Here is a 15,247-nt window from a genome sequence, read left to right as displayed (position 1 = left end):
TAAATTATTTCCTAATTGAGAAATGGCTGTAGTATATGCCATTTTTCTATATGTCTAACATTTTGGTCTATACAGAGTAGAATAGTGGAATTCCCTGTACAACAAAGCCACATATGTTTCTACATAGTCATTTAAAGCAGGAATCACAGTGACATTCTAGTTATGGATTGTATTTGGTTCACTCTCCTTCTTCCAATTTTACCTTGATCTAAGCAAGCAGTTATTCTAGAAATATCTGGAATTAAAATAGACAATAGAGGAATAATGTAATTTAACGTGGCTTTATAGGTGGGGGATCAGTAGCTAGGAGCAAATCTTCATAAGGAAAGTCTGATGCTATACAAAGAAGACAAAGATAACATAAAAAAATAATAAAAACAAGTAATTCAATAGGAGAAAAAACATATTTAAAAGACAATAAGACCCTAAGCCAAAGATTCTTAGGAGAACAAAGAGTAGTCAACCAGAGGTAAATCAATGCTTACTTAAAAACTTAAGTGTAATTAATAAAACTGAGTTCACATCTACAAATACGTAATAGGTGATGCTGCCAGTAGGTGAAAAGGTGTGTAGGTTGAAGAGAATCCATAGAGGCACATGCCACTGCTAGATGTCACTACATCTAAACTGAAACTGTACTTAGTAGATGCTCATATTAAAATTCAACTACCATAATGCCTCCTAAATACAAGGTCACATTATACATAATTTCTTAAATAACTCCCCTCATGTGTAAAATTAAATTATTATCCCTTATATATATTTCTCTTCTGGTGTGTCCTGCTTCCTCTTCAAAACTGCCACACCCCAACCAACCCAAACCGCCCCCCCCACACACGGCATTTCTCGATATAGACTTATCATTACTAGATGCCACATGACCAGCAGCATCGTACGTCAACGTCACCGCTATATTGTGAGTGGCACTGCTGTGGAGTGAAGTAATGGATAAAGATGCCTTACACATGTGCTGCTTGGGATTGTACAAACCTCTGTATACTTAAAACCAGATACCGGGGATTACATTTCATAGGTAAGGCTGAACAATTGTTTTGGTTATATTTGACCATTAGAAAATCTCATTTTATAATCTTAGCACTCAAGGTCACCTTACAATAAAATTAAACAACATTAGTAAAGTTAAAACAAGAGAATGATAAATCAAAAAGCAATAATTAGCAAACAAACAAAGATAACTGGCAGTAACAGTGCAAAATTCACAATTGGAATGCCAGTTTGAAAAGATATGTTTTGAGGGCAGTTTTAAAATGTGTTATTGAATCGAGCTGATGTATATGAAAGGGAAGAGAATTCCCGAGTTGAGGAGCACTATGAGAGACGCTCGAGCTCCCATAGCACAGAGTTTGTGATGTGTGGTACAGAAAGTAGAGCTGCAAATGAGGATCTGAGTGATCAAGAGGAGTGCAAGTCTGTAGGAGATCAGTGAGGTTGTGGAGAGCTTCAAATGTTAAGAGCGGTATTTAGTATTGTATTCTGTAGTTAACAGGGTGTCACGTCACCACCCTATATCTAGCCTGACAGCGTGACCTTTCACTTCGGCCATGTGTGCGCTTGGGAGTCTTTTCTGTAGCCTGCTACAGGAAGGTACTCTCTCGACCATTGGCATTGGTTTTGCTCCTTGCTATTTTCATTGTACTGCGACAGTTGTTTCCTAAGCCTTTGTTATAAAATGAATGACAGTATCTTCTCTGTCGACGGCTTTTTGTACAACATCATCTCTATTCTGGGATCCGGCAACTGCCTGTCCCTATCAGTGGGTTATTTCTTGACACAAACGGTTGACGAAGGCAATGCACTCTCACTACGACATAGGGCAGTAGATTTCATTGCATCACATTGGGACAGATTTGGAGACGTTCTTCCTGTTGTTCTTTCTAACGCAAGTCGAGTTATCACAATAAGTCATGAGTACTATCAATACATGGCAACATCTGGAGTTTATGTATGCTACGGCGGCCGTCGGCTAGTAAGCTTATAAAACTATAAATACCGTCAATTTGAATATAAATGGCCACCTACTGTACATTCTGCTGGTAATAATCTTGACAGTTCATTGACAATATGTGCTAGTGCAACAGCTAGGTAACATATTTCAAAGATATGTTTAGCGTGTCTTTGTGTCATTTTGTGGTTCACAATTGTTAATATCATACTGAAAATAAAATAATAAAGATAAGTAACAAATTCCCCTCAAATTTTAATGAAAGAATGAATCAAGAAGTACTCAGCTTCTTTTCTAAGGCTGTTGTGCAATCAGGTTATTTGAGTAGAGGTCATCTATGTGTTATCAAAGTGTTTCACATGACTGAACGATAGATACACTTATCTATCAGTTGGCTAGTACAAATACTACCACCACCAACAACAACCAAAAGAAATCAGGAAGACAAAGGAATGTTCACAACTAATTCAGGATAAACCTAGTGAAAAGTGTAAGTGTCAGGAAATGTCTGAGGTCTGTGTCAAGAGTATTGTGAATTATGTGGCCAAGTGATAAAAAGGCTGTACAGAGGTAGAAAGGCAGACTCGCAGTCATGGCCAGGCATAAGTCAAAAACAGTAAATAAGTTCAGAGTAGTTTTTACTGCAAAAAAGAATCAAATTCAGAAAACTTGGTAGAATTCAGAAATCCAACTAAGCAAAAATGAATACCTAATCAATTAAAATTCAAGCTGAAGCAGCAAAGATTTGTGTAGAAAATCCTAAAACTATAATAACCTCTGTGCTGCACCACCATCTTTAATATGTTTGTGGTGATGATATCACATGTAACTGGGCTGGGGTCACATGATCAATAACGGTTAAGCAAGACTGAGATACAAATTATAGACAAAAATATAGCAAAATGGTCAGTACCACAAAATAATCAAATGACGGAGAAAAGGGTTTCGATTTGAATCTGCAGCTTCGCTAAAAAAGTTACAAACACCTGACCCTTTAATCCATATGTGTTAGTTACCTATGGGTCACAACCCCTGAGTTATTGTCCTAACAACAGGCATCCAAAATAGAACTGATTATTAGAATACAAGATGGCAGCCAAAACTCTCCAGATAATTAAACAGGTTTAATAGAATAAAAATGTAATATCGCCAATTAAATTTTCAGCTGCAGAAACCCCCCAAAACAAATGTAAAATCATACAAATTATGATGAAATAATCACATAAAAAATCTAAACAGAAAACCAGTCTTTACAGGCAGGAAAGTAACAGATCAAGTAATATTTTACTAAAATCAAAGTATTTATCAGCTTGGTTAGATCCTGAGATGTTCCAAAAACACAACTCTTAAAATTTGAATGCTGTCCAAAATGAGTGGCCATCTTACATATCATGGCCGCCATGATGCAGTGGAAGACAGACCATCTGCATGATGTGCTTAACAACTACACATCATCATAGCAAGAAGACACACTAACTGGCTTTGCATATGAAAATAAGTAATTATAAAATGGGGACAAAATAAATCAATAAAGATAAAATATTAGAATAAACAAAAGTAAAAATTAATAACATTTAAGAATGAAGCACAATTAATTAAACTGATGTGAAACACATTTTGGCATTATTCACTTTTATTAATAAACCACCCTTTTTAATTTTACCTGGTGTTTTTTCTGTGTTTTGAGTAAAATCATGAGTGCCAAACTCCAAAATTGAATACATAAAATTACATATTGTAAAGCAGTAAAATGTGGAAGGTCTGACAGAAGATGAAGACTAATCACTAATAATAATCATTAATAATTATGGCCACTGTAGCTTTATTAGGAGTGTTTCATCACTAAAATGGAAGTCCAAAAAAAAATAATGAACACAAAGACAACAATGCTATTAAGGCATGGGAGGCTTTGAATATTTTTGGTGCTTTGAAGACATTTTTTCTCCATGCTCTAAAGTACTTTTTATGAGTTTTAATCATGTAGATTTTGAATTTATTATTTTATTGCAATTATTATAAATTTTAAGCTATGATATGAGTAGATTTGTTCATGTTGCAGCACCATTAACCCTAAAAAATCTCTCGTATGTGTGTTTGTTTTGTTTCTCCAACTGCCCCCTGCTTTTTCCCTCTTAACCACAACTTTAGCTTAGCAGTTCAATTTGATAATTAGTCTTCCTGGTTTAGAGTTTTGGTACCATTTTCCGTTTATAATTTAATTTCTGCTTCTTCTTGTCCAGCATAACAAAAACAGTATAACAGTTTATGACATCTAATGAATTTTACTTAATTGGCAAGAAAAAAACAAATTTGGGTATAAGTATGGTGGTGTAAGCAAACCTACCATGAGACAGGCATATGGGATTGTTAGTACCGGTATACTGCATCTTCATTAAACTCAACGCATAATTTAATGAACCAGTGGCTTCTAAGTTAGTGCACATTTGAAACTCACCCCAATAATAATAATGAGAATCTTGCTGTAGCGGTAGACCTTCAACAACAGAGACAGAAACAAACAGAAAATAAAAAAGACAGATGAAATAGGAGATGCTGTTTGCAGTATGCACATACCTCTCCACTAAACATGTGGTCCCAGGACCTTCTGGCCCATAACTGCTCCAGCCCAAGAAAGGCGGCAACGTCCAAATAAGAGAGTACAGCCATGAGTCACCAATGCATAGCCGTGTCTTCCTGTAGTCTGACACATCGCCGGACTGTCATGTAGTGTTCATATGACAAGAGTGATAAAAACACCAGAGAGACAATGCCTGTAGAGTTAAAAAGACCCAAGAGCAAAACATCACTTAGCACACTATGATATCCTATCTTTTGTGACAGCATACAAGTGTCATTGGGGTTATTTTTGCCATTATTTCTACATAGTGTCTTGCTTCCTGGAATATGTTTGCTTATCATAATCTATTGTTGTCTGCATAATTGTTTTAAAAACTAACCACTGTGGTGGTCGCCTGGGGGCTGTGCCCAGTCGCGACACCTGAACGGACCAGGAGAGGGACTGTGCCTCCCAAGGACCACAAGAGGGTGGCCGCCCTGCCTGGTTTGGGGGCCACAGGGTCTGAGCATGGAAGCTCAACCCTGTAAGGGCCTGTGGCCACCGCCAGGGGGCACACAGTCGATTGTGGAACCTCAGACGGTAGTGCTTCCGCCACACCTGGAGGTGTTGGTGGAAGGAATACCGAGGACACGCAGAGTGCTTCCAGGAAGTCCATCGGAAAGCACCTGGAGTACGTCCAGGTGGATATAAAAGGAACCGCCTCCCTCCAGTCGGCAGCTGCAGTTGAGGGGAAGAGGACAGAGCTCGGTGGAGAGGAGTGATGGCGGTGAAGGACGTTAAGAAGGGCTCAAAAGGGTGATTGGGGCAGGGACACCGTGTGCTGTGAACTTTATTGTAATTAAATGTGTGCTTTTGTAGACATGGAGGTGTCTGTCTGTCTGTGTCCAGGGCTGGCTTTCACATTTGGCATCCCAGATGGGACTCACCGCCTGGTTCAAGGCGGGGACCCCATAACAAAATATTATTGGGGGCAGCCCGGAACAGCAGGACACTGCGCAGACGCGTTGTTGACTGCAGCACGCGCAAACCACGAGACAGCGACTCACTCGAAGACCGCCTGCGGTTGTGAGAATCATCATCTTCACCTGATGCGGGAATGACAAAGCTGGTGAGGTATGAGAGCGGTGGACGCCCTGAAACACGCCATCGCTGTGGAATCCTGGGTCAGCAACGCAATGGAGAACGCTGCACGGAGAAGGTTGCCAGACCTTGTTAATGTGTTTTAGGCAGGGGCTGCTTGGATCCTGCATAGGGAGCAGGAAAAATGAGATGGTGAAGAACAGGAAGTCCCTCCCTGAGTCTGGCACCACTTTTACCTAAATGCAGCAAGTTTAGTAAGATAACTTGGGATTACTGCCACTCCTCATTTTACTGCGGAGAATAACCTTGCAACAAAACTGTTACTGGTACCCAAAATATTACTTTTAACTACCATAGGTGAGGTATTTAGAGTCATCCCCATCATTACACTCTCAACTTGAAACTTATTAAAAGTAAACTGGAAGTCATCGTCAGTTGAGGCAAAGAGGAAAACATTATGTGAAAATTGAAGTAACACTAACCCTCCAAATACCAGAAGAGATGGTGTTCAAATTTCACCTGAACCTCAACATCCTGCTCTAGGGTTCTCTCATGGACCAATTCAAAGTATTGGTAAGAAGGCAATCATTTGGCAAGTGAACATAAAGCAACGAATATAAAAAAAGGTAAAATAATTTAAAAATTAAAAACTAAAAAAAAGAAAAATACACATAACCAAGCAATAATGTAAAATAAAAAATCTTTACAATGATATATAATATAATCAAAGATGTCTATCATATCATACATTTATATCATGTGCCTAGAAAGAAAAAGGCAGATGAGAAAACAATTTAAAGATCAGAAAATGGACACAACTAGAATCATGGAAGGGAAATACTCGAAGGTTAAGACTAAAAGAACCAATAATCCTAATTGCCAAAGCCCAATGTGTAAACTAAAATCGTATATATTTATGAGTTACATACATGATGAAAGATGGGTTGAGGCCTACAAACACTATAAAGGCAGGCCAGGACCTTCACCAGCCAGCCCAGTTGATGTTCACCTAGTTCAGCTAACTCCCAACTACCTTGAATAGGCCCAAGATAAATTTAAATGTTCCAAAATTCTTCACAATAGGGGAAACCATGGAAAACTTGAGCTTGTGACCCAAAAGGCAACACTACAAGAGTCCATGTTACATGACTACAGCACGGATGGAATCTGAAACTCTTGTAGCTCATGGTAGTAGGGAAGAACATTGACACCAGAGATATAGAAAATCCATCTATCCATCCATTATTCAACCCGCTATATCCTAACTACAGGGCCACGGGGGTCTGCTGGAGCTAATCCCAGCCAACACAGCGAGCAAGGCAGGAAACAAACCCCGGGCAGGGCGCCAGCCCACCGCAGGGTGCGCACACACACATCCACACACCAAGCACACACTACAGACAATTTAGGATTGCCAATACACCTAACCTGCATGTCTTTGAACTACTGGAGTACCCGAAGGAAACCCACGCAGACACGGCGAGAACATGCAAACTCCATGCAGGGAGGACCGATATAGAAAATACAACAACTATTTTCTAAAAACAGTGTAGAAACCATGCACACAGTCTAGTGCCTCTGCTAGTGCTTATTAATCACTCAGATCAAGTACAATGATTTTCCAAAAAAAAAAAGAAATTAAAAAAAGAAAAAAACTCAACCAAGTAGTGTCTTTGTCTTCCTTTCTTCTTAAAGGCTTCCTAGAAACAGAAATCTATTACAATTAAAAATTAAGAACTTTAAAGCCTCTAATCTCTTTTTTAATCTTTCTTCTTAAAGGTCTTCCAGACTCCCAGCACTGCACAACTTTCTGAGTGGGTCCACAGCATACCTCTCACTTTGGCTATTCAGCGCGACACTGCTGCACAGATAGCAAAGCAAATAGGGAGGAAGATGCGCCCTAGTGTATGTTGTGCCATATTAAACATCTGCAAGATTTCTGCGTCCAACAAACTTCACATCTATCCTTGTCAATGGGAGCACAAGCAGCCACCCACACATACAGTATATTTTTGGAGATTCAGCTATACATGCACATTGCATGCTTATGTGCTCGTGCAGGGTTTACCTTTCTGAACCCAATACATGTAACTTTCTCTCTCTCTCTCTCTCTCTCTGGGTCCATGGCTCACTCAGAGCTTCTCTCTTTCTGTGGCAGCAACTCACTTTATTTTTTTCTCCCTGCAGCTACGCTCATCCTCCACAGCCTTCTCCCATGCTTGTGCATATGTGAAGCCCAGTGGCCATGTAAACTCTCGAACGTAACCCTGCCACTTTGAAACACAACTCCATGCAACTCTACTCTGGCATCTCTTACATTCGTCCTAAACTGCACTGCTTCAAACAACTAAGTAAGTTAAAACCAAGAACATACATCTATAAACAGCTTCGTTATTAACTAAAGCAAAGGCCTTGTCCCATTGCCTTCTCAACAAAACAAATCCGTTATAAGTGAAAAATATTTATTTAACAAAAAGGAATAAGAAAATGATACCCAAAAGAACAAAAAGGAGTTGCTCATAACACTAGAATGACCAAAGCCTACAAAAAAACTCTGTCCCATCTTAAATCCCTTCACACCTCTCCATCAGCGTCTTTTGCCTTTTAAATGTGTCGATAAGCAGCAAGCTGCCTGCTCTCACATCCCCCCACCGTTGCATAAAGTTTTCTCAGCTCAAGTTTGTTTACCTGTGTGTCAGTTGCTTAGAATTGTATAGAGTAAATACTATATCGTTATTTGGAACACATGCATTTCATGTGTGTTTCGTTTCTACAACAATCTAAACATCGTTAAAACAGAAATGTTGTTCATGTTTTAGAAATAATTGACAAAATGTAGACATGAAGCATATAATGTGTGAAGCCTGAAGTCCAAATATCAAATAAACACTTTCACAAAAGGTACAAGTATAACAAAACAAGTGCGCTTTTATTCAAGAATATAACTGCAGAAAAAGAACCCGCATTAGGGTGCAACATTGACACATCTTTAACCTGACTGCTTTGGTGGCGTAATGGTAAGAGCTGCTGACTGGTAATCAAAGGGTCACGCGTTTCACTTCATTTTGAGAAGTGAGCTGCTCTTATTTCTACTATTTTAGAATAGAAACATACTGTACATTTGATTTGCGTCTGTAGCAGCCGGTGTAAATGTATGGTACTTGTAAAGGTTAGCGTTTTTTTTTTTTTATTCAGTTTTATTCTCCCAGTTACGTTATATTCCCCCCGATCTGACACTGCTGTTTTCACATAAAGACGTACTATAACAGAGGTGAACTCAAATGATCACGAGGGTTCTACATCGGAGAAAGAATGCACGTCACACTTTTGCTGTCACTGTACTTTGTATTTAAAAGCCAGGTCGAATGTTATTTACCTATTTACCTTGATTTATGTACTTATCTTCGTACAGTGTATAGTCACACGTAGACTGCAGAGCGTTCCGTGTACATATACAAAGTTTAAATAGCTAGCACAGCCTTATATATACATAACATAAAATGACACTTTCAGAATCACTTAATCCAGTTCAGCGTAACAGGGGCCTGGTCAGGGCTCCAGTCCTTCACAGACTACACTACACAAGCAGACATAATGCACAAAAGTATAAATTAAGCCAAGCAGAATAGCCATTTGAAGTGTAGAATTTTATAAGAGGGTGAGTGAAAAGAATTCAGTTAACCTAAAATATTGGAGAATAAGCTGTTGTAGAGATGAGACATCTTGATGAAGAGAATATCTGCACACCTGCAGCACTTTACAAGATAACCTTACTATTTCATCTAATGATAGAATACATAAAAGAGTCTGCTGGGGAGAAAATTAAGCTGTTAATTTCTGTAGCTTTAGGAATACACATTACTCTATATTTCCTCAACATAAATAAATAATTTATAAGAAAGGCAAATGGTTTTAATAATGAATTAAAAAAAATGGATGAAGATGCATTGTTATACTTCTTCTGAAAAAAATGGTCTTCACTGAACTTTAAGCATTAAGCTTTGAGATGTTAATTTCCAAGCTCAATATTTTGGTGACATAAGCTCCAAAATAGATGGAGAAACTGGTTATTTGGAGGGAAATGTATTGGATTTAATGTTTTGCATTTTCTTTTAATTAATGATGTTATCCCTATTTATGGATTTATGGATGTTATTGGCTTCCACCTACATTATAACTATGAGCAGACATTGCTGTTATGGACAATTATCAACTAGGACTGAAATTCACTAAAAGTTCTGTGTTCATGTTGAAATCAAGCAGACCTTTCTTTCCTGACTCTTCTTTTGTGATCAGTTTTTCATTAGATAAATAAAAAAACAAAATACAAGTAGTTGTAAAATGTTGTATTTTTAAAATAACAATATAATATTAATAATAACACTCGCCTCTAGATATCCATACACCAAGTTCCCACTCAAACAATGTATGACCAGGAGATGAAAGCTCACCTTAAGATGACTGTTGACAAGACTTGCATAGGTTTGCCAATTCAAACTGCTGGATGTACCACTGATCCATGCCATAAACAGTTATAATAATATGAGATTAAAAAAAGTTTTACAGAAATTCAGAGAAAAAGGAATTTCTAATAAGGTTTGATTTATTAGTGATTATATCCAGAGAAAATTGCATTTTTTGGAACGAGAAAAGTGACAGAGTTGCAACGTCATTTCTGATGTGACAGTTGATTTCTTCATGTAGTCCCACATTCTTAAGTGGACTGACTATAATTAACAGTTGTTAGCAACTTAGATATAAATAACAGCTGAGGTTTTCCTTTTTGGAAATCAGTGTTATATTGAGGTGACCCTCTCTTTTGCTTGCCTGGACTGCAACTGTATCACAACCTGAGGGCTTACACAAATCCATTTGTGAACCTCATGTGAAGCACATGCAGAGTAGGAAAATGAAAAGGTCCGATTTCACTTCCATATGAAGACACAAGTTGAAATAGTTCTAGTTTGAACATTTCAAGCTTTGTCTCTTTCCCACTAACTATATAACTAACTATGTACAGTAACTATAACTATAACAATATATATCTTCTTATATAATACGCTACCATGGCTGTCCGTTTGTCTGTCCAGGATTTTAAATCACTTGTAGCTCGCAAACCATTTGATCTATTGACCTGAAATTTGGTACACATATACTATGTGACCTTTATTGTCTGCTTTCAGGGCGATGATCTTTATTACTCTTTTTATTTTTATTTTATTTTATTGTAGAATCAACTCTCTGCAGTGGGCAGCAGGGTGGCTGTGCGGCATATTCATACGGGCGCCTTCTCATCCCTACCACCTTCGCCGTCACTTCCCCTACCTCTTCATATCTTAAATCATATTTGAGGCAAACTGGACACTTAAGTGCCAGCTTAAGTGAAAAATTAAGAAAAAGTAATTGCAACACAAAAACTGACTTAATCAGTTTTAACACAAAAAGATGCTGACGGAAGAAGAGAAGAAGTGGGCTGCTAGGGTGGGTTAAAGAAGAGTTGCTCAGGAAGCAGCAAGCACATCAACCTTTGAGCAAACAAATGCCAAACGTACAGAGAAAGAGGATGAAAACTAGGAATGCTCAAGTCAAGTGAATTCACTGCACGTTATCGTGCAGTCTGCCGTTACTGGTATAAATATAACTATATGCAGTAACTACAGTATATAACTAACCATTGTATACATTTACAGAAAAATGTGATATGGTTATATATTCTTTGAAATTTGTTAGAATAATTTTTGTTTCATTTTTAAAAACCAGAAAGTCAAACTGAGCACACAACTCTCTGTTCTCTAGGACAAAACATATTGCAGTAATATTGTTTTTTATTATTATTATTAGAGTAGTAGTAGTAGTACTGTTGCAAGCAGTACTTTCATTAAAGATCTCATTGATCCTGCATAGTCTTCTTTCTCCTTCCTCCATTTTTTCCAGGTGAAAACATGAAAATAGTCAGATGGTGTGAAAATCAAAAAATGGGGCAAAGTCAAAACTAGAAATCAGAAAGAACCTTTCATCAGAGCCCAAAATGCAATCAAAACGCATTGTGAAAAAACAAGCAGAAATGTAGGAGCAGAGATTCAGAAGAAAAGTTTTAGTTTGTTGCTAAGTAGAGGGCTACCGTCTGTCAAGCTTGGATACCTTTGATTTAAGTGGATTGAACTTTTTACCATCACTTATTTTGCGTCACTAATGACTGCACCCTGGGGGATTCTGAGACAGGTTTCCATGGTAACAGCCAGGACAATGTTCTTAGAATCTCAGTGCCTATGGCAAAAACAAAATGGCGTTGTGGTAGAAGATAACCAAAAATTCAAATTAAAATAGACATAAACAGACCACAGATTCTCTGTACTTCAAACCTGATAATAAACATATAACAGTTCTGAAATAACCCTATTATTTTATTTCATTTGCAAGTTATTCCAAAAAGACAGGTCTTAATACCATGATGCTGTTCAGTGCAAGTAGTTATCTTATATATCTTGATTGTCATAATGTCATGAGTCGCGTGGCTTGTTCTCCATATTTCTACCAACAATGAAGCATCAGAATGACCATACACATGAAATGGCGGGACTCATTAAAACAACCACAAAATGCACGTAACCAAAAAATACTTTCAAAACATAAAATAAAATTGAATGAAATTTAGAAACAAAATACATTTCTTTCACTTGACTAAAAATGATTTATATATATTTAAATAAATATATGTATATACAATACAATACAATTTATTTTTTGCATAGCCCAAAATCACACAAGTAGTGCCGCAATGGGCTTTAACAGGCCCTGCCTCTTGGCAGCCCCCCAGCCTTGACTCTCTAAGAAGACAAGAAAAAACTCCCAAAAAAACCCTTGAAGGGAAAAAATGGAAGAAACCTTGAGAAAGGCAGTGCAAAGAGAGACCCCTTTCCAGGTTGGCTGGGCGTGCAGTGGGTGTCAAAGAGAAGGAGGTCAATACAATACAACAACAACAACAACAACAACATTTATTTATATAGCACATTTTCATACAAACAGTAGCTCAAAGTGCTTTACATATTAAAGAATAGAAAAATGAAAGACATAATTATAAAAAAATAAATCAACATTAACATCGAAAAGAGTAAGGTTCAATGGCCAGGGGGGACAGAAAAAACAAAAAAACTCCAGACGGCTGGAGAAAAAATAAAATCTGTAGGGATTCCAGACCATGAGACCGCCCAGTCCCCTCTGAGCATTCTACCTAATATAAATGAAACAGTCCTCTTTGGATTTAGGATTCTCACGGAAGGGCTTGATGATGATGATGGTCACGTAGACTTCTTCCTTTTAATCCGTCCATCATTGTTGGAGCATCATGAAGCTTTGAGTAGGTGGAGGTGGCGCAGGCCACCACCACAAAGAAACCGGAAAAAGAAACAGAAGTAATAGTAGAGTAGAATTTAATAGTAGTTGATATCACATAATATGATTTGGATTTGTTTAGAGTCCTGGAGACCTCATCCATCAAGCTACATCCCCATTTGGCCATTCCACAGCTAAAATAGTGCTAATCTGATGAAAGGACCCCTCTTTCCCACAATTCCTGTGATCCTCCTGCGATGTATATCTGTTTTGACCACTAGGGGGCTCAAATACCCCAGCCACTACTGCCAGCACACAGTACTGGGTTCAGAAAAAGGTATTCTTTTTTTTAAACAGTAACTCAACAGGCTTCTTTTAATCAGCAAAGCAAAGTACACTCCAATCCAATCCTTCCTTCCTTTCTTTTTTTTTCTCTTCTTCCATTCTTTCCCAGCAAGCCATATCCATCACCTTCTGACTCCAACCTCTAGGTGAGGCAGACTGGCTTCTTTTATGCCAGATCTGGGAGTACTTCCAGCCCCACAGGATTGCACCCAAGACAGAGCAGCCATATAGTAGAGGAGATCTCCCATGGCAGCACAAGCTGGTGGCTCCCTGGTCTGTCCTCATGGATTACAGGACCTTGACTATGACTCTGACCAAGACACTTAACCCAGCTACCCTTCAGCTGCAGGAAAGTGTACTATGTACTTGTACTTGTATAGTGCCTTGTGATGCTGTTCCCTCTAGAAAGATACCAAATAAAATGTTGGGGTGCCCGTGGTGGATTTATGGGAGGAGGGCAAATAAAATGTTTAAACTAAGCAGAACACCATGTGATTAAAAACCAACTAAGCAGCAGACGGTTCTGCATATAACAGAGAATCCCAATGAGAAAGAGAAAGGAGTAAATGTCAACTTTGGCATTTTTGTTTCAAACAGTAATTACTTTTTGTTTGCAGTTCAAATCTCTTTAGCAACTAAAAAGCAAAGCACAGCTGAAAACACCTACACATAAAATTGGAAGTCTCGGCAGATTTGTCACCTCGGAGATCTTTAGGTCATCCCAATGACAATAAATAATGAAACCAAAATGCTGTTGTTTTCAATAAAACCAACTTGTGCTATGCACATTAATGAAATGTCCTTCTCTTTTTCTCAAAGGCAATAAATAAAAGTGAAAAAAGCAAACATAAATAACACCTATATGTAGCTAAATGGGCCTGTTTCAGAAGTACAGTATTTGTTACATAATTCAATTTAAATTCCTTGTGGGCTTTTCAACATGCCTGGCTAGCAGCATTTTTATTCCTCTCACACACACACACACTATGATGTGACAACAATCCAACATATCAATATTCTGTATACATCCCTCATTCCATTCAGCCTGTTATTTCCACAAGTTTTTCCAGACATGAATAAGCACATGAAAAACCTTGATAGAATGCCAGTCCTCGGTACATTAAGACTGCCAACAACTATACATTTTAGAGTTTCCATGAAGCTTAACAGCCTGTCCTTAAGGTTGGAGAGGGACCTGGGAGAACATGCAATCTCAGTGTAGACTGTCAAACAGGCCAAGGTATGAACCAAAGGCTCTAGGGCTAGTAGGCAACAGCCTTAACTACTATCAGCAGCATTTCTGCAGTAAGAGACACAGCCTGACTAGATATATCTCTCTATTATATAAAAAAATCCTGCGACGAGACAAGACTTTTTTGAAGAATTTTTCAAAACCCACGAGATCAGACTTTTTCAAGTCATGCCTTCCCCTCGACCATATTCAAGCAACGGTAATGTCACCTCTCATTTGTGTGAATGCTTTTGACAGACACAGTTGCTGCTCTCTCAGCTCTTATAAATTTTACCGTTTTCCTCACTTTAAGTTCCCAATTAAAGAAGACGTATTATGTCCAAATCTTATTGAAGAATTTCATCATGAAGGGTTATCTACATAAAAAATGAGTTCACGGGCAATCCTAGCACCAAGAAACAATGAAATCAAACAAATTAATGCCAAAAATGATGATCAGTTACATGGCAAATTGTTTAAATGTGTATCAATAAACTATGCTGAAACAGTTGGTGATGATCGTGCGGAAGATAAAAACATCAGTTTACAATATCTGAAGAATAACTACAACCATTAACACTGTCTGGCCTTCCGCCACACAAATTACTGTAGAAAGAAGGATGCATCCAAGAAAATATCATCCGCTGATAACAGTAGACAACAAAGGAGATCTTAATATGCCACTTGTATTAAAATGTTAACAGTTTCTCATTAGAAT

The 15,247-nt window shown here is 38.0% G+C and overlaps 1 pseudogene; it reads right to left on the bottom strand.

Annotated features, from left to right (window-relative positions):
• Positions 1-271: 271 nt before the first annotated feature.
• The window catches only part of LOC120538206, a 29,604-nt pseudogene continuing 14,628 nt past the window's right edge, over positions 272-15,247 (bottom strand).

Source organism: Polypterus senegalus, chromosome 10 (genome assembly GCF_016835505.1).
Source record: "Polypterus senegalus isolate Bchr_013 chromosome 10, ASM1683550v1, whole genome shotgun sequence".
In the NCBI taxonomy this organism is placed as follows: domain Eukaryota; kingdom Metazoa; phylum Chordata; class Cladistia; order Polypteriformes; family Polypteridae; genus Polypterus; species Polypterus senegalus.
Note: the sequence above shows the minus strand (reverse complement) of the source record. Positions and strands in the feature narration are given on the sequence as shown.